Here is a 26025-nt window from a genome sequence, read left to right as displayed (position 1 = left end):
TTTTCGCTGTGTGCCACCAATTGGAAATTCCAAGTGTAATCAAGTCCTTCTCCGCATAATCTTTCTGACACAGTGGAGGTCTTTCTCTTCCTCTGCTTCTTCCGGCGAGTACTGCGTTAAATACTCTCTAGCTGAAGTGTTTTCATCCATTCGGCGGATGGATAGATAACAAATTGAGGAATGCACCGCGACCTTAGGTCTATTGTGCCCTCGGAGGATGGATAGCCAGCGCAGCCGATGTCTTTTAATTCGCTGAACTATGTCAATGTCGTCGTTAACTCATACAGCTCATCCTTCCATCGAATGCGATATTCGCCGTTGCCAATTCGCAAAAGGTCATACATCTTCCCCAGAACCTTTTTCTCGAAAAGTCGTACCGTCGACTCATCAGATGTTGTCATGGTCAATGCCTCTGCACCATATAGCAGTGACTTGTAGAATTTGTTCTTTGTTCGTCGACAGAGAGGAGTCTACTTCTCAATTACGTACTCAGTTTGAAGTTCTTGTGAGAATCGAGATCGGTGAACATTTCCTTTTGGTCTAATTTATCGAATGTGTGACGCGCTTGATGATCATTCGACTGCGATTTTAGCACGTTTTAGGTTTGGTAAGCCCGCAAACCAAGATCCTTCCGCAAAATCTTCTATAAAATGGATGGTCACAGCGCCAATTGTTGCACGCGATGACGGATGTACCCGATTCGAGTCTTCTTCGATACTCTTCTCCACAGCAACATTATCACAATATCCACTAGAGTTGAGTGGTGGTGCAAAACCGATCCGTCGTTGCTCGTTACCGACTCTGTTAAACAATTATGCCGATCGATTATTGGACAGAGCGCGTGATGAGTCGCGCGAACCGAACCATGATTTTGGCAATCATTTTGCACAAATTACAACGTCATCCTGCGGGAGCTGGGGGATTTTGTTGTGATTGTAGCGGCAAAGTTCTGTCGAGATGACGGTTGGCCGGATAAAAAAAATGCGAGTCAGTTCCGATTACGTAGACCCGGTTGCCTTGGAACGACTGGACCTGATTCGTCGTATCATACACACTAAGAGCAAGTCGAGGTTATGGATTTTCCCTGATATCTATATAGAATTAATCTTTTTAAGGGTTTTAACATATATTTTTCCAGTTTCTGAGATACATAGTTTTTTGAACGCCGCTAGATTCTCTTTTGGCTTAGTATCGAAACGGCCTTAAGGGCGTACCAAAGGTACAAACAGAAAAACCGTTAAGTTAAAAAAACTATCATACTTCTGTGCAACATGTTGCAAGTATGGGACATGCTTAAATTATCTTCAAAATGTACCGTATTATATTTATGAAAATGCACACTAAATCTTCTGATAGCCGAAAATGCATTATCTGTCTATGTTGTCAGCTGCTCTTGTCTACCATAAGGCCGTCGCAGCTCCCCAACTCACGCGCTCGTTCACCGGAATACTCACCATAAAACTTTGTTTTATTGGTAGTCGTGTGTTGCAGCGGTTTGTTGTTGTTGCCACGTTTGCTTGCATCGTGAAGTGTCGTATCTACGGCGAGTTGTGCGTTGTTTTTGTAATGCGATGTGCTACATGTTGTTTGGGCGCGCTTTTCCCGTACTTAATAGTATGGGCTCTTAAGCTTTTTTTCTTTTCTTTATAAATGCCTGCTTTCTTTTTGATTTCACATTCGGCTTTTGAGTTTTTGTTGTAATTTCACTTTAAAGAGCTTACCATTAGAGTTATCAGTTTTTGGGTCGTAAATCGTGGAATTTAGAGAATCGAGCGCACACCTACATGCATGCATACAAAGGCACATGTCTGTCTACACCAGCAGGCACAGAAGAAAAGCCAACCCAACCGCCAGCAACAGCAACGGCATTGCTGCACACAAACTTCCAGCCGAACAGCGAACACAGCGTGTTCCAATTGTTCAGCTGTCTGAATTGTCGCTTGTATTGTTTTTCTGGCTTTTGTGTTGTTTCGTATTTATTCTTTGAAAAACTTTTATCGAGCCACTTGAAAGTTTTCAACAGAATTTTTAAGGTTTCAATGTTTGGAAGTTTATTCCTACGTCTCCACGTCTCCACGTCTCCATTACCCCATTAGCACGCCTCCTTGCATTGTTTGTTGGCCGCAGTGCTGACAATAATGAAACGAAAAACAAGAACAAAAAACACGAAAACACAATGCAAAAACAAAAAAGAGTACATTGTTTGTCCAGGCTTTAACTACAGCTTCGCCACTTATGCGCAGACACACACAAACACACCCATAAGCACATGCTTACCCACATGAAAGCTTACCGCTTGCAAGTGCATATTTTTATAGGCATGTGTGTGTGTGGGTGTGTGTGTGCTGCTGCTGGCCCCACAAGTGGCGCTGTCAGCTCAATTAAAATGTCGAGTGCTATTAAGTGTTCAATAACTGTATAATACAGTATAAAAATACATACACACATACATGCACACTACATCTACATGTATTCGCACTTAACATTCATATAACAATTGCACACACACACAAACGCACACAACACACATCGTTGCGGCCTCAATTGACTTGAATTCAATACAAATTTTATTGCAATAGGAAATCAAGTGACTTTTCAGTTTCGGTTAGACACAATTTGCCCATAAATTCCAGCATATTTTAAAGGCTTTAGTTTCCAAAATTCAAAGAAAATACTCGGAAAACTAAAAGAAACTTTGAAAACTTTTTACATTTAGGCGCACTAACACACAAACACATATGTAGGTATGCTTAAGCAATCTACTGGCTGTACACTTTGGTATATTTATATTAGGGCGGGTCGTTTTTATGCACTGAACATGGTATGTTAAGGTTGTCACGAAGTTAGTAACACCCAGAATGTAATATCGAAAAGCCTATAAAATATTGATATATGTAAATAATCACAATGGTAAGCTGAGCCGATTTAGCCATATTCAGAACCGCCGATATAGGAGCACTATAGCACAAAGCCGTCATACGAGGGCTGCTATATATATTTCTGGCCTAATAATGAAAATAGGCATATTTATCAACGAAAATGTTTTTTTTTCGTTGGATTTGGCTCGTCTTGGAAGACCCACACGGTCGATTGCTGTTTTGTTTCGGGCTCATACGCATAGATCCATGATTCGTCACCTGTGACGATCTTATAAACGTCTTTTGAAGCACCGCGATCGTATTTTTTCAGCATTTCTTTACACCAATCCACACGAGCCTTTTTTTGAGCGATTGTCAAATTGTGCGGGATCCAACGAGAACAAACTTTTTTTACGGCCAGGTGTTCATGCAATATCGAATGTATGCCGGTGGGAGAAATGCATAGGCATGCCTCTATCTGAAGGTATGTTACATGACGGTCTTGCATTATCAGTTCACGTACGGCATCGATGTTTTCTGGCACAACGGCTGTTTTTGGACGACCTTCACGGAATTCGTCTTTGAGCGAGCGTCGGCCACGATTGAACAACCTACGTAAAACGAACCGATCAAATTTTTGTATGGAAAAGTTTGATATTTCACGAAATACCATATTTTCAAAGACAATGGTAAAATCACCGAAGAAATTGTTCACATCGCACCTTTATAGCATTTAGCTGCCATACAAACGGAGCGATCACGACAAGAAGATCGGCGCAGCTTATCATACAAATATTGCCATAAATGCTCATATCGAGACTTAAGTCGAAGCTTTGGGCAGGCCATGGTAGGTGATCCATCGTTTTTTTAGCGAAATATTCTTTTGTAACACGACTTGAATATTTGAAGTCACTGTCTTGCTGATATATAAAATTATCTTGCAAGCCAATTTCTTGACACTGAATTGGATTCTCTACGTAGTAATGCTGTCATTTTGCTGGGAACCAATAGCAGATTTGATAGACTGTAACTAAAACAACCCCAAACTAAAAAATTTTCCACCTCGAACTTTATGGAGCTTAGGATGCACTTGTTTTGAATCCCTTCATGACTTTCGCCAAGCTTTTTCTCGGTCTTTCGAATTTGCCAAATTACTTTTTTTACAAAATTTGAAGAGATTTTATAATATTTTTTGGCAAATCCCCAACGTTCTTTTAAAGACTTTTTGCTGATGAAAGGCTTTTGATCTTGTGGTGAAATATCAATTTTCTGGATTTCTCCACTGAATTGTTCGCTCAGAAACATTGAATTGAAGGCTCTGCTGAATAATTCGAGCCTTGCTCCTAAAGTATTTTCTGCGTATTTTTCGTACCATGTTCCATGAAAGTGATCCTCTTCTTCTTTATTGGCGTAGACACCGCTTACGCGATTATAGCCGAGTTTACAATAGAGCGCTAGTCGTTCTTCCTTTCGCTGTTTGTTGCCAATTGAAGATTCCAAGTATAGTCAGTTCCTTCCCCGCCTGGTCTTCCCAACGGAGTCGAGGTCTTAGACTTCTTATGCTTTTCCCGCAAGTACTGCTTCGAATACTCTCAGAGCTGGAGTGTTTTCATCCATTCAGACGATCCAGAACAATCAAATTTCGAAAGTCAACGCTCACCATCCATATTTTTGTCGGATACTGTATCTACCATACAATTGTTTATTGAAATGTTATATTATTAAAACCGGTATAAGAAGGCTAAGGCAAATAATTGTGAAAATTGTCAACTAACTGCTTAAAAATGACAGTGAAAATAAACATAGACCTATTTTCCGTTTCTTTTCCATTTGTTCTTCTGTAAATTGACCCGCTCTAATGTATGTATGTGTTCGTGGGAAACCAATTTAAAAGTTTTAAGTGCTTTAAAATATTGCTTCGAAATTTCACTTTATTGTAGATTTATTTCTCAAAATTGTACTTTAAAACTTCTCTGTTTTATCTGAGTTCATTGTAGATCTTTAACTGGTCACTTCGTTTTGAAAAAATACATACATATGTACATCTGTGTTTTTGGATGAGAAAATATGAAATGCCTAACCATACATACTTACATACATTCCTGAGACTGAAAAACTACGCCATTTTGGCCTTTCTTGACATAGCAAGTGCTTTCAATAACAGCAACCCCTAAAGATCTGGACATCTACAAATCTCTTGTGAAAAATGTGGACCAACACCGGTTTGGAAGGCCGATTATGATATGCGCTATTTTGATCTGGTGACCAATAATGCAGAAGAAATATGTATGTGCTAAAGCGTATGAAAAGCATACAAAGACCAGCTAGTATATGCATCAGCGGAGCTCTTAGAACCACCCCGAAGCACTAAAAGTTATTTTATATTTTCTGCCAACAAACAGTCGGCTCTTAGAACGAAAGAATCCATCCGATTAGTCATCTGTATTAAAACATATTCTAAGATACTTAGCAAGCTCCCGTTGTTACCCAATACGACGGATTTTCGAATTCTTTTAGAATTGAACTTTGATTCGATCCGCGATATTGCCTTCGCATCCAAAGATGAGTGAAATAGGGATGAGGTGAACAAAGGCACAGGGATAAGTATATACACGAACGGGTCCGCACTGGAAAATCAAGTGGGAGGTGATGTCGTCACACCAAAAGCGCAGATCTCAGCAATTAAAGAAAGTCTGCTTCTTCTGACAAAGAGTTCGCTCACAACAAAAAATATATTTACAAATACAGGTAGCCAAACGACTTTGAATTCACTAAAGTCTCTTAGTTGCGTCGAAAATAGTGAAAGAATGCCTTTATCTCTTAGTGAATCTAACAAGCAATTTCACGATAAACCTGCAATGGGTTCTAAGAAATAGTGATATTCCTGATAACTGTGAAGAAGAAGAACTAGCCAGAACAGGCATTACCTTATCATTAGTCCCCGGAAAAGAGAAAATGTATATGTCTCTGGCTGTTTATCGACAAATGTATCATAGATATAATTGGGTCTTGATGGGGTCAATCCTTAACTTGCTCAATTAGCAGGCAAACGTGACATGAATGAAATGGAATGTGGGTCGCACATGCCGTTTATAGAAACTCAAAACGAAAGTTTTATTAGCAGACAAAACGGTAGAAGATAGCATTCAACGATTATTAAGGAAGCTGCTTAGAAGAAGGAAAGACTGTAGAACATCTTTTATGCGAATGCAAGGCTTTGTATAGGAAAAGAGTCACAAATATTAGGTCGAGGAGTTCTTGACAGAGTGAGGGAATAGATTTGCGTATCGGTGGTTTCATAACGTACACTGAAGACATAAATAATAGAGACGAACCCATAGACTTATTTGGAAGCTCAGAATTCAGAAAGTTAGTGACACAATAAAGTTAGTTTGCACTAACTCAACTTATGCTCAACATAATCGGCCTACTGAGCGTACTATTCGCAATACCATTCATTATTGGGTAATATTCGGTAATATAACTGCTGCATTCGGGACGAGGAGCAATCTGAAAAGATTCAAATGCTGCCATTTCATACAACAACGGTTTGGTGTGACTTGTGGGTTGAAGGAATGAGAATATAACCGTCAATAGCGACCGTTATCGCGCCATGATAACCGACTATGTGATGACTGAAATTGAAGCTCGTGATCTCGGCGACATTTGGTTTCAACAGGACGGGGCCGCTTTCCCCACATCGCATTAATCAATGGATTTATTGAGAGGACACTTCGATAAAAGATAATCTTCGAAAAAAATGCCAAAGAATATCTTTCGAATGATAATAAACATTCACCATTAATTTTGAAATTTCAGTATTTTTTTCTTTAAAAAAGTAAGGAACCTCTAAATGGATCCCACTTTGTTTATATAAGACTCATAGTTTTACAGGGAATTGATATAAGCCGTTTTTAACCCTTAAAACTTCAATCATGCCCCTCTTTTTCCTCTTCTCGACATCAGATTGCTCGTCAATTAGGTTTTCCTTTGATTTTTGCTGTTTTATCTTTCGTTTCCAATGGCTTTCATCCTATTATAATTTTTTTGACTTCAAAAATCATCTACTCTCCTCTAAAGCTTTGAAATATCAAAGAGAAATAGTAAATCAAATTAAAGAGAATTTTTAAGTAGTAGCTAATTAAATCATTACTTATGTGAGCATATGGGGTATATGTTTTCTTCAACTTAATGATGCCTGATGAACAAATAGTTCCTGTCTTTTTATATTTTTGTGGAACATGACATGTAAATGAGCACTTAATTTGCGCTTCACTCGCTGACATAATTTGCGCACTGCCACCGCTCGTAAAATAAGCGTTCAGTCGAGTATGCAATAATGTTTAGTGCCCGTAGTCGGGGCGCCCCAACAGCCATACATACCACATACATATTTTGTATGCTGAGGGCTTTGAGGAATCACCGCTAAACTGCTGCGGCTGCTGCCCGCAGTAGCTGCGCCATTCTGAGCATTTTCTAAAGTGTGATACAAATAATAATTACGCCTGACAGACGTTCGACTATAAAATGTAATTAAAACGTTAATTATTTCTCTTGACATTGCCGCGCACTCCACATGCTTGCCACACACTCACACACGCTGATAACTTCTTCTGGTGCTGCTTCGAGTTTCGGCCTCACGAGCGCTCACCGCCACTTAATTACATACCAACTAACAGGCGACTTGCATGTGAGCGTGAATGTATGTAGCGGCATATTAAATTGCATGCTGTATATTTATGCGAGCGCGTATGCTTACGCTCGTACAATCGCCGTACGTATACTTAGTGGAAACACTTTAAGTAAAACGCTGTACCCACGTAAATAGCAGTCACTTAAATGAACTACAAGCACCACAACGCCGCAAGCGGGCAAACACACACTCGGCAAATCAACGTGCTGTTGTACCCCAAACAATTTTCTTCGCACCTGGCCACCCTTTTTTGCCGTACACTCCGCCGCTGAGTGTGTGTGTGTGTAGTGCTGAGTATGTGTCCGCGCTGCGATCACCTGGAGCCGTGAACAGACATTAACCACACATTACTCACACGTAAGAATGCCGAAATGCTATATGGCCGGTAAAAGCATGTGTCGTTCGTCGCCGCCGCCTCGGGCTTTGAGTGCCTCTTCTTGCATTTAAGCTCGCCTCGCCGCTGCAGCACTAAATATGACCCGAATAGTGCCGACCACCCTGCCTCCGCTTGCACTGCGACTGCCGTCATTCATTTGATTGTCTTCTTAAAGGGTCCGCCTCATTGGAGGAGTGCCTGCCTGTGTGTGGACAGCGTGCAAGCGCAAATGCAGAAAGTTGCACGAGCTGGCTGACTGCTTGGCGTTGAAGGCAATGCGGTGGCTTCAGCAAAGCTCCGTTCGGAAAAAATATCTTGTTTCATATGTACGTTGGACGTTAATAGCCCCGTCAATCGAGTTTACTTGCTGCTGCGGCCGGCTGATCTGATCAGCGATTGCTTAGAGTGCAGAGAGTTGTGAGCGTTTTGGCTTCGGTTTTCGCTTTGGCTAGCAACAGAACTACCACAAATGTGCTTTTGCTTAGAGCGCGGCTTCAGCCGCAATTCCCAATGGTGCAGTGTGGAACTCACCAGTGTGGTACAACTCACTAGCTTGCTGGTGTATAGCCGGACTCGATCTCTGCAAGTAGGTGACTTGTTGGTCTTGTATGCAGACATACATACATACATACAGCTATCTATATTTATGTTGCTTCTTTTCTTTCTGTTGCTCCCGCCAGTTATCTTTGCTGTTGTTGGCTCTTGACTTTCTGATTACCTTTCGGAATGTTCATATGTTTTTATTTTCTTTATTTATACTTCATCGTCTCGTAATCGGGTAACGAATCATACTAGTTGTTTGGTCGTATCAACAGCCAGAGCCTGGATGTTTCTTAATCTTTTACTGTCTGTACAGTTGCGGCCATATTCATAGAATAGCAGAAAGGGAAGAACAAATAAAATTTCCGAAATATTTCAAACAAAACGTTTTAGTCTTTGTTCCAGCATAGCATTCAAGACCTTCTTCAATTCGGGTTTTATATTCCCAATCAAGTCAAAACGGCGCCTGCATTGCTCTTTAGAGTTCGCTGAATAGCCAAAAGTCAGAAACACGGAGCCAAATCAGGTGGCGAAACGATATGTGTTGCGTTTTTGGGAAAAAAGTCGCGAAGAACCTTTGCTTTATGACATGGTGAATTATCTTGATGAAGAAACGAAGAGTTGTTCGCACATAATTCCAAACGTTTCAGAGGAATTGCTGGAAGCCAACGAAGCATAACGCTCAAATAGTATTCCTGGTTGACAGTTTGGTCTGGCGAGGGCTTCATAGTGCAGCACTACACCATAATAACCTCACCTTATTTTTTGATGACAGTAGTACCTATTAGCGTGGCTTCGTTTATGAGATATATTGAAATAGACTTATAAAACTAAGGGAGGATGGAACCATGTCCAGGAGGTAGGATGGAGCCATGTGTTGAATTTCACTTGGGAGTGGCTAAAAGCGTTTCTTTTACATATGGCTGAAGCAGCTTATGTCTTCCGACTTTAGACCAAGTATCTTCTGGGTAGCCAAAAAACATACATTCGTTTGAAGTGGAAAGGCGAAGCATCCCTCGCCCAGGTTGTACGCTGGGTTTGGGATCCGCCACAAAAAACTACCCCCAATGAAAAGAAGAAAACAGCCTCGGATGAGAGACCTCCCTTTTGGTGACGAAGAATATTTAACGTAACGCATTTACTCCTAATTTTCGGTGGGTGCTCTTACATCTACCGCAACCTCTTCTACCATATTACCACTTTATTCTCCTCCATATTTCCAAATCTTCATTAAGTGCTTTAAATTACTTACGGTTCATAGTATTAAGATTGTCACTGTATGTACATATCGCTCATTTGCTGCAAGACCGGCATAAATCAAAAAACGTGATTTTTGAGTTAATGCTGCAGAATTGTTCGCTATATCATACTTCATGTTGAGTGAAAAATTCATATGAATACCTCTTATATGCTCCGCTTGAGAAGAGGTGTAAGGTTGGAGTCACCGTGTAAGCTTGTAGTCAATTGAAAACTTTAAACGCGTTTTCTGGAGAATCGATTTTTTTGACTTATGCCGGTCTTGCAGCAAATGAGCGATATATATGTAGACAGAAGTATCTACCGATGTGTAGCGGTTGCTATGCTTCCAAGCTTTCGTTTGTCGCTCGGTTCTCAAAGCGTTTGCGGTTAGTCATTTAGTCAAAAACGTATCGTCTTCTTTTATTTTGCTTGTATTGTCTTTATTTCGTTGACCGATTCGAATTATCATATTATAGTTCACCTTATCTTTTGCATTTGCGGCTGAATGTTTGCTGTAGTTCGAGTCTTAGACCTGGAGAACGGAAAGCTTTCATAACGAAAATATTCAGATATTGTTGCTTTAGAAGTAACGGGTGATTTTTTTGAGGTTAGGATTTTCATGCATTAGTATTTGACAGATCACGTGGGATTTCAGACATGGTGTCAAAGAGAAAGATGCTCAGTATGCTTTGACATTTCATCATGAATAGACTTACTAACGAGCAACGCTTGCAAATCATTGAATTTTATTACCAAAATCAGTGTTCGGTTTTTTTTTTTTTTTCGGACAAATTTTGTTCAGCGATGAGGCTCATTTCTGGTTGAATGGCTACGTAAATAAGCAAAATTGCCGCATTTGGGGTGAAGAGCAACCAGAAGCCGTTCAAGAACTGCCCATGCATCCCGAAAAATGCACTGTTTGGTGTGGTTTGTACGCTGGTGGAATCATTGGACCGTATTTTTTCAAAGATGCTGTTGGACGCAACGTTACGGTGAATGGCGATCGCTATCGTTCGATGCTAACAAACTTTTTGTTGCCAAAAATGGAAGAACTGAACTTGGTTGACATGTGGTTTCAACAAGATGGCGCTACATGCCACACAGCTCGCGATTCTATGGCCATTTTGAGGGAAAACTTCGGACAACAATTCATCTCAAGAAATGGACCCGTAAGTTGGCCACCAAGATCATGCGATTTAACGCCTTTAGACTATTTTTTGTGGGGCTACGTCAAGTCTAAAGTCTACAGAAATAAGCCAGCAACTATTCCAGCTTTGGAAAACAACATTTCCGAAGAAATTCGGGCTATTCCGGCCGAAATGCTCGAAAAAGTTGCCCAAAATTGGACTTTCCGAATGGACCACCTAAGACGCAGCCGCGGTCAACATTTAAATGAAATTATCTTCAAAAAGTAAATGTCATGAACCAATCTAACGTTTCAAATAAAGAACCGATGAGATTTTGCAAATTTTATGCGTTTTTTTTTTTAAAAAGTTATCAAGCTCTTAAAAAATCACCCTTTATATACATACATTTCTATGGATTTTTATTTCCAATAAAATCGGAAATACCATTACAGATTGTTTAAGTATCACTCTGATCTTTCGAGACAACTCAGTCTCCTCTGCAATCTCCTGCAATCGGTGCCACAGAATGCCATTCTCGGAAAATAGTCGAAGATGGTTATAACAGTGCCTCTGTGAATGGCTATATTCTGTTGAAATGTAGTCCACTTGAAGTCTCTCCGGCATGATCTCTAGATGTACATACATAGAAAACGTTGCTTCAACAAGGCTGTTTTCTATAATACGAAAACATTAAAACAAAAGCTGTTTGTGGTCATGCGTCGACGCTCTTGTAAGACATATTTTGATAATCCGAAACCCGGTGTTCTAGAATATTTGAAGCCTTTTCGTTTGCCTCATAAAAGAAGTGGCGAGATGGGTTCTGCGTAATTTAAACCGTCATTCAATCATCTTGTATGTAACCAATAATATTTCTCTGCCTTTTCCTTATGAACTGACAGCTCGCGATTTGAGGAACTTATAATGGCGCTGATCGTAATTAAGGCACATAAACTGTTATTTTGAGGTTACTGATTGACGTTGAAAAAGGTAAAATACAGTGGTTTAATGGCTTTATCCTCTCAATAATAAATAGCATCTACTTCGTTACCACACAACTAGAGGTGGAGGGTTATCCGCGCTGCCAATTGCTTATGGTCCCCTGTGCGTCGATGAAAGGAGCGAGAGATTCCATGTATGTTTAGGAATATCACCGCTTGGCGATATGGCTCCTTTAAGCTCTCCTGCCTAATAACCCTCTAGTCGAGGGTGAGTAGAAGATTTGCAGTAACTCAAAATCTCGATTTTCATGGGTGGAGGGCTCGGCTGGAAGCCAGACACTAGCTTGAGAACGCAGTAGAAGATCCGTTTTGGCTACCGTCTCGATTCTTGCTCCCTTCCATACTTCCCCCAGGCTGTCGCCAATTTATAAAAAGCGAACCGTGGAGCCATCCGGTGCTCTCGCACCTAAGGGCGGTAATCCGGAGTCATTCCATTCATCGTGGCAGATGGCCCCATCTTCACTGCTACGGACGTACACCACAAGCTCTACTGGAGGATTCTCCTTCTGCGGTCTTTTCAGCTTGACATAGTATAGGGTGTCTTTCGACCCTGTTTTCACATCGCTAGCTCCGAAACTGCTGTACATAGTAATGACTTGACACAAAAAATAGTTGCAGATTTCAAATTAAAAAAAAAATCCAAAAATTAATTATAGTTATGTACTGTTAACAGTGGTATCTGTTAAAACTGCGAAAATTTTGCGTCGCGTGAGGTCCGTTCTATTCACTAACACACATGCACTTAGACTTCATTTTCAGGTTTCACTCACTTTTGTAAGACCAGACATACGAACATACCAAATTGCTATGTAGGCATTATTACACCCTGAACGAAACTTGTAACACCAGCTTTGAAATCCAACGCACAATCACTCTTTCCAACTGGTGTTACATTGGACTGAGTAGGCACTCGAAAAATAAACCCGACGAACAAAGAACAAACTCTACAAGTCCCGCCAACGACATCATCATATGAGTTGGCCTTAGAAGTGTTCGATAGAAAAGTTTTTGCCGAAGATTTATGGCCCTTTACACGTTGGTAACAGCGAGTACCGCAGCCGATGATGCGGCGACATTGACTGGTCCGGATGGACCAGAACACTCCAGCTTTGAAAGTTTTTGAGTCAGTAAACGCCAGTGGAATGAGAAGAAGAGGAAGACCTCCACTACGTTGGAGAGATCCGGTAGAGAAGACCTGACTGCACTTGGTATGTCGAATTGGCGCCAAAAAGCAAAAATAAAAAACGTTTGGCGCGCTGTAGTTAACTCGGCGAATAACCGCGTAAGTGGTGCCTACGCCAGTAAAGAAGAAGAAGAAGGAAACGTTTGAGTCCCTGTGAAATTTTATATGTTCGTATAAATGATCAGCTGGGCGAGCTGACTCGATTTAATCATGTCTGTGTTATGAACTAGTTCCACAGTTCTTGAGATATGGCTCTTAAGTTCTGCACACGTCCTTTTCTTCTCTTGAGGCTGCTCATTTGTCGGAACCGTCGATATCGGACCACTAAAGCATATATATAACTAGCTGTCATACAAACTGAACTATCAAGTACATGTTCTTGTATAGAGAAGTTTTTTATTTGACGAGCTATCTTTACGAAATTTTGAATGGAGTATAGTCCAAGGCAACACTATAATATCCGAGTAAGTTTTTGAGATCGGACCGCTATATCAGTTATATAGCTGCTATACTCAAGTTCAAGCCAAAATCAAGTTCTTGTGAGAAGACTTGCACCTGCGGAGGGTATCAGGCTGCGGTGCAACCAAAGTCATAATTTTTCTCTTTTTTATATCTTTTGCTTTCACAAATTTGTGTCGAATGTTATTTAAGCAGAAGTGCGCCGGCATTAACGGACAACAACAAATATTATAGGTTTTTTAATGTGGCAATTTTCGTTTAATTTTCGGTAGTGTTTTTGTGGTAGCTTTAAACTGCAGAGCTCTTCACATTTCTTTGCTTAAATATTTTAATGTACCCTCATCTTTTCTTTTATCTTTGCAGGCAATTTCGTGGCATTACTTTTTAACGGTACGTAGCTGAAATTTATTTATGTTTTATATCCTGAAAAAGAGTGAGTGAGTGAGTGTAGCGCTAAGAGCAAATATTTGCGGGGTCTCGGGCAGCAGCGGCAGCGAAAAGTGGTCTTAAAGTGGAGCACAGCTAACTAAGGCTGAGAAAGACCGGCTGTGGAAATGTGAATCTCTGTGTGCATGTGTGTGTGTGTTAGTGGGTTTACTACACGAACTCAAGAAAGCAAGAGCGAAAGGAAGCGAGCGTAGGAGACAGAGAGTGCAGAGCCGCAATGAATGTGAGTATGTGTGTGTGTGTGTGAAATGTGTGAAAACTAGTTTATGACAACATTACAGCTCAACGCTGGCGAATAAATGCGCTATTTATGCGAACAGCTAAAGTGCCAGTGGTAGCAAAACAGCAACAAATCAACGAAGAAGACACACGCTCACCGTACACACGAATATGTGTCGTTTTGCAACAAATAATAACAACAACAACATACGCACGAGTGGTAGCAACTCAGAATCTCATGCAAACCACTTGAAGAACCGCTTGCAACACACCTCAGCGCCACGTACGGGGCAGCACCAGAGCAAGGCAACAGCAGAGGACGTTTCTTTGTGCCACACAGAGCTGCATGGCAAGTTTTATTTTGTTTTTTACTTTGCTGCCATTGCAGTTGCTGCTGCAGTTGACTCACTCGCCGAGAGGTAGCTGCGGTCTTGCCACCATTTCTTGCACTCGCCTCGACTTGTCCCCGGTTTGCACGCGCCTTTCGACTATTGCAAATATATACATAAGTATGTAGATACTTTTAAATCCACTTAGATACACGCGTACTCCGCGGTGCATGCAGTCCACTTGGAGTCGCCACGGCCGTGCTTACTGCCTGCGCACATTCCCAACTAAGCAAACAATACGTGGCTTCAGTAGATGCGAAATGCGCCTTGGTTGCGCTAAGCTCACCACCGTCGCTTCTGAGGTGTGTAATTCCCATTGCATGCCTGGTGTCGTTTACTTACCAGCATTTGTTATTTCTTGCCTTGCCCACTCCTCCAACCCTAGCTTGCTATTCTTGCTTTTGGTATGCCTTAGCATTGTTGTTATTATTGCTTTTATTTATGTTTTGTTGATGAAGCTGACAAAATACGTAGTTATGCTGCATGCCGCGGCGTCATTACAGCAAGTATTTACCATAAGATTTGCCGGTTTAGCTGTTGGTGGGGATACGAAAATTATCTACGCATGAGTGCGGTAAAATTGAAGAGACCAATTTGTTAGGCAATAAGCTCGGCGAGATCTTGCAAAGTAAGGTATATGAAATGTAAATTCTTTATTTATTCTTTCAAATCAATTTCATTTCCTTCAAAGTAATCGCCATCCGATGAAACGCACTTTTGCCAAGACTTTTTCCAGTTCTCCAAATAGTCGGAATAACATTTTTCCAGTAGAGCGTTCGAGACATTCTTCGTTTCGTCTTTTTATATCCTTAATCGTCTCCCTAAATTGGCCTTTTGAGTTTTCTGAGAAGTCACACGGAACCAAACCAGGCGAATGTGGTGATTGCGGAACGTCATGAGTCGAGTTTTTGGCGAAAAAGTCGCGCAGAATCAAATCTGTATGGCAGGGTGCATTAAGTTGATAAAGAAACCAAGAGCTGCTCGCCCATAGATCGTAGGAAGGAAGTGCACCACTCCAAGAAGATCGCTTCATCTTGCGTTTTGGCTATAAGACGGGTGAGGCAAAACTTCCCAGCCTCTTTTCCAAATACGTCTTGCAACATGAGGCTGAGAGTTGCCATGACAGAAAATATTTTCCTCTTGTCTAGTCGCGCTTTCCGGGTGTTTTTCGGCGAAGTTCCCTCCTTAATTTGATTAGCTATTGTCGATAGGTACTCCATTAATGGATTTACTCCGTTTTAGAAAGCCGTAACACAGCACGTCCTGCTGATCCCACCAAATACAGATTTTAGCATCATCTATTTTGTTGTTATGTTTTAGCGGCAGAAAACAAACAGGAATACTGCCGAGTTGACAGTCCTTGGCCGGATGAAAATACGGGTCGATTCTGCTTACGTAGATTTGACTATGCTGGGAACGGTCCATACTTGGCGAATGTGAAGGAGCGACTTCAGACAACCATAGACAAAATACGACGCATTTTGCGAAGTGATTGCGACCTCAGACGCCGTGTTATTCGCATCATATATCTAGGTTTGTTTGTGACCTGTGCCACTTATGGAGCCGTTGTATGGTGGGAAGCAGCCACGACAGGCTTAGTTGCCCGAAAGATCCTCTCAATACAACGTTGTATGATGCTTGCCTGTTTGCCTGTATGTCGCACCGTCTCAACCTCTTATCCTGATTGTGATACAACGTGCTGTCGCATACAGGTTAAGAAGGGGCTTTAGTTGTTTCATTGTTGTGGGATGACTGGATTTTGATGCTGATATGGAGAGGGAGGAATAACTAGAGGGAGCGGGAGGCTTCTACAGGATAGGGTCAGATGTAGGCGGCAAGACCGTTGGGACAACAGTCCTGACGCCCGAGTGTCTTATGGGTACATTCGGGACATTGGATTTCAGACTTCAGATTTTGTCTGAGTCTATATTTTCTGCTTACGGGACATGGGTCTCTGCATGCACTTTTACATCAGAGGCACCTATCTGATAAGTCTGGCTGTTTTAGTGGGACGGGGATAGTTGTCGAGGTCCATATAATTGCAGAATGCCCGATGTACTCGGACATTAGGGATCTGGGTGGTAAGGGGATTAGCTGGACTGATGGACGTTTAGATGTCAGCAAGTCAACTGGGCAAAGTAAAAAGTCGAACATCAAAGTTTTAAGGACCTTTCGAACCTCTTTTTGCTATCGCTCTTCTTGTCATCTTTTTTGCACACACACATTCTGGAGAATTTTCTTCACTGTAACTGTTTATTGTTTTTCATGCTTTGCATTTATTCTTGGTTTTACCATAGCGTTATAAAGAATGCATAATAATTATTGTATAATCGACTGTCCCGCTGGAGGAGTAACCAAAAACGTGGCAAATATTAATAATTACAAGCAAACAATAAAATAATAACAGCTCAACTAAAATGAAATATAACCGCATATAATCGAGGAAGTTCAGCAGCACTGGGCATGAACATTCACCAAACATTCGAAGAAGAAGCGCCAAGAAATCTCACTTGCAACCCTACATATTTTATTTACTTACCACATAATACTTTCCTCGCGCTATTTCAGCCTTGCACTTCCACCATTTGGCACTGGCTGTCGTGAGTTGTGCAAATAACTGTATACAAAGTGTGCATAGGACTACAAGCAATAACACCGACTGTCTAACAGTACTAATGCCATGAAATGTGACGAAATTAATAACTTCCTTAATTGCCGTCGACAACGCCAATACCTCTTAACTCACCTCAGGGTCGTCATTTTACAAGCCACACAATGATTGAGTTGAGCATTTACAAAGCACAATTCGCTGCGGTTCCCTCACAACTGGCAAACTCTCACATCCCGTTATACTACGGACACACGTACAGTTTTGCCGCACAAAAGTAACGCCTTGGGCCTTCGCCATCGCATAGAAATGGAAAAAATCGTATACTAGCATAGCTAGTTGTTCATACGGCTATGTATGTACTTGAGCTGTAAATTGAACTCACCGCCAATATTCTTCTACAAGCTGCGTAGTTACAAATGTTTCCTCCGAAAAGCGCATGATCTTTTAATGGCCAGTTTGCTAAAAATGGCAACATTTTCTTGCTTAATCTTGAATGTACATATCCTTCGAAATATTTTCCGAAAATTTAAGCAACTAGTTTTGGAGATATGAGCGCATTTGTTAGAATTGTTTGGGAAGCCGTGATTTTTGTCAAAAATCAAAATTTTTTTTTACCGATTTTCCTGATGACTACCTTAGATCATTTATTAAGTAAGTTACGCATAGACCATTTACGCGATACCAGATGAAGTTGACCGAGCGGAGTAGTCATCGTTTACGATGCCTGCACTTGACTCGAATTTTACCAGACTCTGTGGCTTCACTGTCGATACCTCCTACAGTGTATCATACTGTGGGGAGCCTAGATGCCTACAGCCTATTTTTGCCAATGTGGAACAAGTGCACAAGAGATACTCCATTGTTTCCCTGGCATTAGCCTGGCTCTAAGCATTTCGAGCAGTCTTCTTAATCTGTCAGCCCCATCTTGCGGGCGTGTGTCGCCACCAGATAGTGACCAGTTAGTATTCCCATCATGTTCCTACATTCTCTTCTATCGAGTGCCAATAAAAATTTTGTATGCTTCCAATCTACCGTTTAGCATAGCACTTTTGCAGTTTTGCACCCTGGTAGCTCGTTTCTTTGGTTCATAATTTCATCGCTCGACTTACCTTCAGAAGGCTCAAGTAAGACTGGTGGAACATAAGCATAGCTTCATGTGCAAACTGTCGATTTTGCGACATGGAAACGGAAACTACAGAGGTCTTGGATCAGGTATCACATCACCTCCATCGCTCCTAGCAAGCTTCTGGAATTGTTCAGGGTGCTGGACCTTTGTGACCATATGTTATATAGGGGAAGGGAAACTCAGTTAATCTGGGTTTCTAAATGAGCATGTGTCTGAACATTCGAAAAACCTCACACGCTTTGACTTTATAACGTATCTTTTTGATCGTTAAGTCGCCAAACTAAACTCGGACGGCTTTTTCTCCGCCCACATACCTGCAAGAGAGATATGGATGGGTAGATGCCGTTAGAGCTCACTAATCGTGCATTCAGGGTTCGTTAGGGAGTGCATAATCTCGCTGTCAATGGCATCGAGTCACTTGGAACTAAGATTAGTATGGGAGCCAGTCTACAGCAGAATCCAAACCAGGAATGGCAACCTAGCCCCGCTATAGGTAGAATTGGAACGGGATACTGGGCAACCATCGATTCATGCGCTGTCGCAAGATTAATTTGGCCCCAAATCGATCGTAATAGATCCAGTGAACTCTTTGCACTCAGTAAGGCTATCCTCTCCCTCTAACTTTAAGTTGAGAATCTTTCCGGACGCCAGCTGATGAAATTGTATGGCAGAAGACGAGCTTTGTTCCTGCGTTTGCGAGATGAGTACTTAAACGTTTGGGAGCTCATACTTTCCGACATCCCACTAAACTGGGAATAAAAATTAAACGGCTTGAAAAACTTGTATTGGCCATTAAGTGCTTTGCTGACTTATATTATTGAATACAGGAGTGTTATTTGTATGGCTTCACAAAGCACAGCTTATAGTCGTCCTAGTGTGATCTCCGAAGCAACAATCTAACCTAACTTTACAGTTAAATGTTTATAAAAACAAAATTTAAAAAACTCTTTCGTTCCGGCACCAGCTTTTCGTGTTTTTTTATAATAAATTTCATTGCAATCTACCGAGCGTGTTTCAAGCTACAATGGTCACCAGTTTAGTAAACACATTTAAGGTTTTGCCCGACAGGGTTCGGTGCGTCCGAGAACCTTTCGCGAATTATCGAATAACTTCATTACTGCCGTAGACACCGCTACGTGTTTATAGCCGAATTAACAACAGCCAATTATTTCATCTTTTCGCAATTTAGCGCCAATTCGAGATGCCAAGTGTAACCAGGTCCTTCTTTACCAGATCTCTCCAACGAAGTTGAGGTCTTCCTCCCGGCGGATACTGCGTCGAATACTCTCAGCGCTGGAGTGCTTTCATCCATTCAGACGACAAGACCAGCGTATCTGCTATGTGAATGGCGTCGTGTATCTCGTAATACTCATCGTTTTATCGAATGTGATATTCCCGTTGCCAATGCGCAAAGGACTATAAACTTCCCCAGAACCTTTCTCTAGAAATCTCGTAACGTCGACTCATCAGATATTGTTATCGTCTATGCCTCTGCACCATACAGTAGGACGGGAATGGAAATTACCGAATAACTAGAAAAGTATTTGACGAATTTATTTTAAATCTTCAAAGGGTCTTTCCGAAATATTATACTTTAAGAAAATGCAAAAACAAAAATTGCTGTTTTGAAGATACTAGCTGTCCCTAACACCTTAAATTTCAGTACCAAACTTATTTATAGAGGTATAAAGCCAAAATTATATTTTTATAGCTTTCAAAAATATAAAAGTTGTCGTTAAAAGTAATCTTATTCACACCGAGAAAAACATGTTTTCGAATTCCGATGAATGAACACCGATCAGAAAACCAAATCCAAATTAAAAATAGAAATTGTGTTAAGTTTTCGAAGAATTTGCATTCGACTGAAAAAAAAAATCCTTTTAATTTGTTTTTTCCTCAATCGAAAAGAACGCACTTCAAATTGAGATCTCTGCATTTCGTCGTGCATTTTTTGCTCGCTTTTGAATTTAAATCACCCATTCTGAATTTGACATGAGCTCTGCTGTGCCGCCACGAACAGGGGTGTCGATTTTGGTTGCCGCTAACGCCGCCTTTGCCGCTGCTGTTGCACTTGCAACGCCTCATTTACATATTGTCACACATTTTGTTGCATCTGTTGCAAGTTACAGTGCTTTAACACATTCCAACGCACACATAAACACATACACACACACGCACGGCCAAATAAACACGTGCAACAGAGAACACACACGGCAAGAAATTGCTAAGGCTTAAAAAAGAATTAATAACATTCACACTTGGCACGCACAAGTCGGCACGCAACAACAACAACAACAACACCAACGCACGTAAAAACGATTGCATGAAAGGAGGGGGCAGAGGAAGCGTTGCCGCATGAGTTACAACAATGAAACAGTTAAAAGGCCACAAAAGGTGGACTGAGAAGCGGAAAAAAATCCAACAATTTGCTCGCAGTGCGTGTTTGTTCATGCGCTCTTTCATATGCATACCTGGCACATACATACATACATACATGTATATAAATATTATATACATATATTTGTAGTTATATTTGCCTTTCTAACGGCTTTGCTTTCAAACGGCCGTAGCAGGCTACGACCTTCCTCAGTACCTTTCATCCACAGCGTCTCTGCCAACAACTCATTGCTGGAGGGTCGTTCCTCTTTCTGCTCGATGTTCGTGTTTTTCTAACGTTGGTGTATATGAGTTGTTGTTGTTGTTTCATCTGTTTGCGTTTTTGTTGCTCTTATTGTCGTCTCATTTATTGCCAGCCAGCATTTATGTTGTTGCAATGTATCTGCGCGCTCATCCCTCATGGGCCGTAGCATCATTAGTGCAGCCGCTGACGATGATGATGATGATGGCATTCGGTGCTTGCTGTTGTTGTTATATTTGTTTTTGGACAACATGTTTCCCCAGCTTATTTCATATACACCTTTCATTTCAATTTGTTGTTGTTGTTATCTACCTTGCGTGTTTGGTGTAGATATGTACGTGTCGTTCCAATTTGCACCACTTTGTGATTTCCCAAATTGTAAGAAATCTGAGGAATGCGACAACCAGACAATGAGTTGGGGTGGCCGTAAGATCTTAAGAACCTTGTTTTTACCACTGACAAAGAGTTCGTTTCAAAATATGTTCATATATCTATATTATGGGAATCAAAATCTGAATTATAGAAAACACTGGATATGTTAGAAGACCATCCTCCAGCAAACAATTCCAGGAATTTTACTTAGACTGCTTAAAGCGCCAGTCCTACCTAAACCTCTTATATGATTTATCATAAGATTTTCACAAATCGACCAAGCGCTATAAGTCTGAGATATGTACAAGTTTTTTGGTCTTACTACATGAATGCCAATCGGAGAATGTGTAGTGCGAACCTCCACGACTGCGGCGAGATCAATTTTGCTTAGAACAAGTAGTTCAGTAGATCTCCTGCGCTCTACTCTAGGCCAAAAAGAGCTAGCAGTCACACAGTGCACGCGAGATCCATTAGTCCAGTGATTGTGCGGGACAATGGTACCTCCTCTGGTTAGTTCACCAGCTTTGCAGTTATCAGCAATTCTGCTATGATCGGGCACTCAAACGAGTCTAATGATGAAGTAGCTTGATGACATCATAAGACCCTTACAAATTGACAAAGCGCTTTGAACCTATCACAAATTTGTTGATACAACTAATATCAGTTACTGCAATGTCTAATAGTTCACCGAAGATAAAACTGTCGATATGTTTCAACCTCAGTCTTGTAGAGGTCATGATGGGCAATGGTGGAGAGAGTGTCCGAATATGTCCACCTCACCACTGTGACAAATTCACTCCAATACGAATTTTAGCCTTACCATATGAATGACTATTGGACAATGTCCAGTAAGAAATCCTACGACTGTGGAAAGTTAAACTTTACTAAGCGCAAGTAGTTCGGAAGATCTTCTCCGTTGTACGCTAGCCAAAAGGAACTTGCAAGCGCACAGAAGCGGGTCGTCAGCAAATGTTAATTCATGTGGGGTACAGTATTAGAACGCAAGATGCCAATGGAGATTAAAGTCGTTCCCATGCCTCCTCCACCTGCTTAAAAGAACTCGAACTCAGAAGCAGTAAGTCTACTATTAATACATAGCAGCCGCTTTAGCCTTCAAATACTATACTGCTCCGAAAGCCTAAAGCTCAGACTGACAGAAAGGTCATTACAGAAAACTGCCCCTCCAAAACCACAACAAACTGGGCTCCTACATTGCCTACCTACACTGTCTACCCTCAAATAGCTCCCTAGTGGGTTCATGCGATGAATTTAGCTGGCACATCACATACATTGCACAGCATTAGGAAGAATAATTGGGTTCTATGAGATTGCCATTAACTACCTGACACGCTTCCGAAACACTTGCTCTAGGAATTACCGAATGTTTGCAACACCAACAGCCACAACATGAACAACTGCACGCGTTAAAGAAAAACACAAGCACATTTTCCGAAAATCAACAGAGCTCTTGGTGTTGGCAATGCAATGTGCTCGGTTGCTACGCGTACTCGCCTTATGCGACTGGCTGGCTGTTGGTTTGGCTGTCTGTCTGTTTTATGAAATCGTGTTTTTGTTTTGTTTCTCTGCTTTACTACTTTACTCAGTTTTTTCTTCATTTCATTGCGCTGTCATTTAGCCGATAGCGCTTGCTGTTGTGGCTGTGCCCTTCGCGCTGGCTCGGCACTTTGCCGTGTTCCTTTAATAGTTGCATTTGTTTGGCCGGGTCGCTTTAGTTTTGCTTTTGTTGTTTGCAGGCAAAAGTATCTTTTAGCACGCACACATAATTTAGGCGGCACCACTGACAATGACAACAACAACAACTAAATGATGATGGTGCCAACAACCACTCACACACAAAACATCGGTAATAATAATAGCAACGATTTTGTAGTTTAGCGCCTGAAACATGTTCATTTCATTAAGCGCATGTCTTTTACTTTGTACTTTTATACCCTGAACTCATGTTCAGTTTGTAACGCCCCGAAGGTAACTTCGAAGACCCTATAAAATATATACAGATGTGATAAATGATCAGCATGATATGTCTGTTTCTATGTATGCGAACTAGTTCGTCAATTCTCGAGATATCGATTCCAAAAATCACACAATTTCCTTTCTTCAAAAGAAACTTCTTATTTGTCGATATCGCAGAAATCTGACCACTATAGTATATAGATATTATACAAACTGATTGATCAAAATCAAGTTCTTGAATGGAAACTTTTTTTATTTGTGAAGGGTATACTAGCTGTAGTGCATCTGAAGTTAACATTTTTTCTTGTTTTCAATGCTCTGTTTGTTTCATCCACTGATTTCCAGTCTGCGTTTCTTTCTATTCTCAATGCCTTTGCTTAGCACCAAGCCTTGGTTGCTTCAAATTTTCGGAACTTTATCTAACTTCATTGTTCGTTTGCTTGTTGTAGCTGTTGTTGTCTTGAAAATTCTAAATACTCATTTTAGTGTTAACCTTTTATTGTTGCACTCAAGTTCTTTTTTAATCCTCCTAAATTTGATTGTACAAGATTTTCCCGTAGAAGTTCTGAATTCAATATCATTCAAATGATCTCAACGACTTCTTTTGCAGGAATGAATTCGATGAACCCAATTTTCGAGTACTTTTCCACTAAATCAAGTTGTTTAAGCTCTTTCAATGTTGTCTTCTAATGATTGAAGAGAGTCTGATTTATTGCCAAAGACCAATGACTTCAAATAACCCCACAAGAAGAAGTCCAATACTGTTAAATCACAACTGTTTGGAGGCCATTAGATATCACAATTTCTTGAAATTATCGAATCTCCGAACCTTTCTCGCAATAATTCGGTTGTTGCACGTGCTGTGTGACACGTAGTCCCACATAGTGTTGGAACCAGATAGTAAAGATCAACTTCTTCCAATTGCGGCCTAAAAACGTTGGTTATAATCGTTCTATACCGCGCTCCATTGGAAGTAACGGTGTCACCAGCTTAATTACGAAAGACGTACAGTGCGTTGATTCCATCAAACCAAAAACCACAACAAACTGGCAATTTGGGTGAATGTAGTGGTTGCTCATGGATAATTTTTGGATTCTCCTCGCACCAGAATCGACAGTTTTGTTTATTTACCGCACCACTCAGATGAAAGTGAGCCTCATCGGAAAAGAACATTTTCTTTACAAAAAACACGTTATCATTTTCAAGTTGTTCCAAGACAAAATAAGCAAATTCACGACGTTTACGGTGGTCCAAAGACATCAGTTCTTGAATGAGAACAATTTTATACGGATGCAAGCCCAAATCTTTTCTCAATATCCGCCAGGTTGTGGTTTGAGACAGTTCCAATTCTCGAGAAGGTCTTGAAATTGACAAACTGCGGTCTTCTGCAATACTTGCTTGAACGGCAGCAATATTTTCAGTAATTCGACCAGTTCTTTGACTTATTGGCACTTGAACTTTATGTAAAGAAAATGTGCTCTTTAAATTTTCCACTATTCGAAGAATAGCGAGCACAAGTGGACGATTATTACGACCATAAAATAGCAAAAGCAAACGATAAGCTCCAATTGGAGAACGATTATTTTGATATAAAATTGAATAACTTGTAAACGTTGTTCTTGCGTATATCTTTCCATGATGAAGTTGTAAACATTACTGAATACAATGAAAAAGAATTACAAATCATGTCATTAAAAATGGCCGAAACGACCCTTAGAAACGATATCATATCATTCCTATTAGAAAATTCGGTATTTTCGCTCAATTTTATTATTACATATTTATATCTCCTTTTCTACCCAATATGTGAGGTATAAAACCAACTAGACGGGATAGGAAAGGTTCCAATCCAAACAGTATTAAATAGTATATTCAATCAAATATTTTCATGGCGTTTTCGAAATTTACCAACAAAATGTATGCACGAACCCAGTAGGGAGCTCTTACCCCAGTCGCAGTTATTTTATGACTTTTGAACTATACGTTATTCGAAATAACTAATAAAATAAGTCTAAGACTTTTATTCTAGGTATTAGGATTGAATTTATAGCATTCTATTTTCTCAACTAAAATGTTACTGCCTATATCAGGGAAGTGAGCATTCACTCCAACAAGGAGTGTTTGACTTCATTTGAAATTGCATTAAACTACTTCATCATTAGACTCATTTGGGTGACCTGTTATAGCGGAATCAGTGATAACAACAAACCCGTTGAGCTAGCCGGAGGAGGTACCTTTGTCCAGCTCACACCAGAAGGGAAATTAGTTGAATCTTTATTGGCATATTCCTTTCTAACACTGGACTAATAAACCTCGCGTGCACGTGCCAAGTGCTAGTCCATAACCCATTTCTGTATGGTGTCAATATTATTTAGGCCTAAAGTACAACGAAGATTTACTGAACTACTTGCCATTACAAAGTTCATCTTGCCGCAGTTATAGAGGTTGTCACAAGACATTGTCCAATAGCCTTTCATGTCTAAAAATCTTTTTAGATGCAAGTCAAAAGGGTGTGTACGTGATGAGGTGGATACATCCAGACACTTTCTCCTCCATTTCATATCCATAGATTCAGGTTACAACATCTCGACGGCCTTACCTTCGTCTGAACCTTTAGACAAAACAGAAATCAGTCGTGAAAAGCTCAAAGCGTTTTGTCGATATGTAAAGATTTGATGATCTATTAAGACCAGGGTAGATTCTTTTTGAAAACAAAAAAATTACAGACGAAATCCTTCCGAAAGGAGATAAAAAACAAGCAATAAAATAAATATAA

At 40.6% G+C, this 26025-nt stretch overlaps 2 protein-coding genes across 10 annotated transcripts in view; one reads left to right on the top strand and one right to left on the bottom strand.

Annotated features, from left to right (window-relative positions):
* The window catches only part of LOC125775787 (uncharacterized), a 327611-nt gene that overhangs the window by 1972 nt on the left and 299614 nt on the right, over nucleotides 1-26025 (bottom strand). The window lies entirely within an intron of this gene.
* LOC105224205 (uncharacterized) overlaps nucleotides 1-26025 on the top strand; it is a 106672-nt gene that overhangs the window by 36363 nt on the left and 44284 nt on the right. For 5 of the 9 annotated variants that reach the window (XM_049446587.1, XM_029549397.2, XM_019989537.3 and 2 more), the window contains exon 2: nucleotides 13837-13863. The exons of the other annotated variants lie outside the window; for them this stretch is intronic. The gene's annotated coding sequence lies outside the window, so the exon portion shown is untranslated. The remainder of the gene's footprint in view (nucleotides 1-13836; nucleotides 13864-26025) is intronic. 9 annotated transcript variants of the gene reach the window in all.

This window comes from Bactrocera dorsalis, chromosome 1 (assembly GCF_023373825.1).
Source record: "Bactrocera dorsalis isolate Fly_Bdor chromosome 1, ASM2337382v1, whole genome shotgun sequence".
NCBI lineage: Eukaryota > Metazoa > Arthropoda > Insecta > Diptera > Tephritidae > Bactrocera > Bactrocera dorsalis.
Note: the sequence above shows the minus strand (reverse complement) of the source record. Positions and strands in the feature narration are given on the sequence as shown.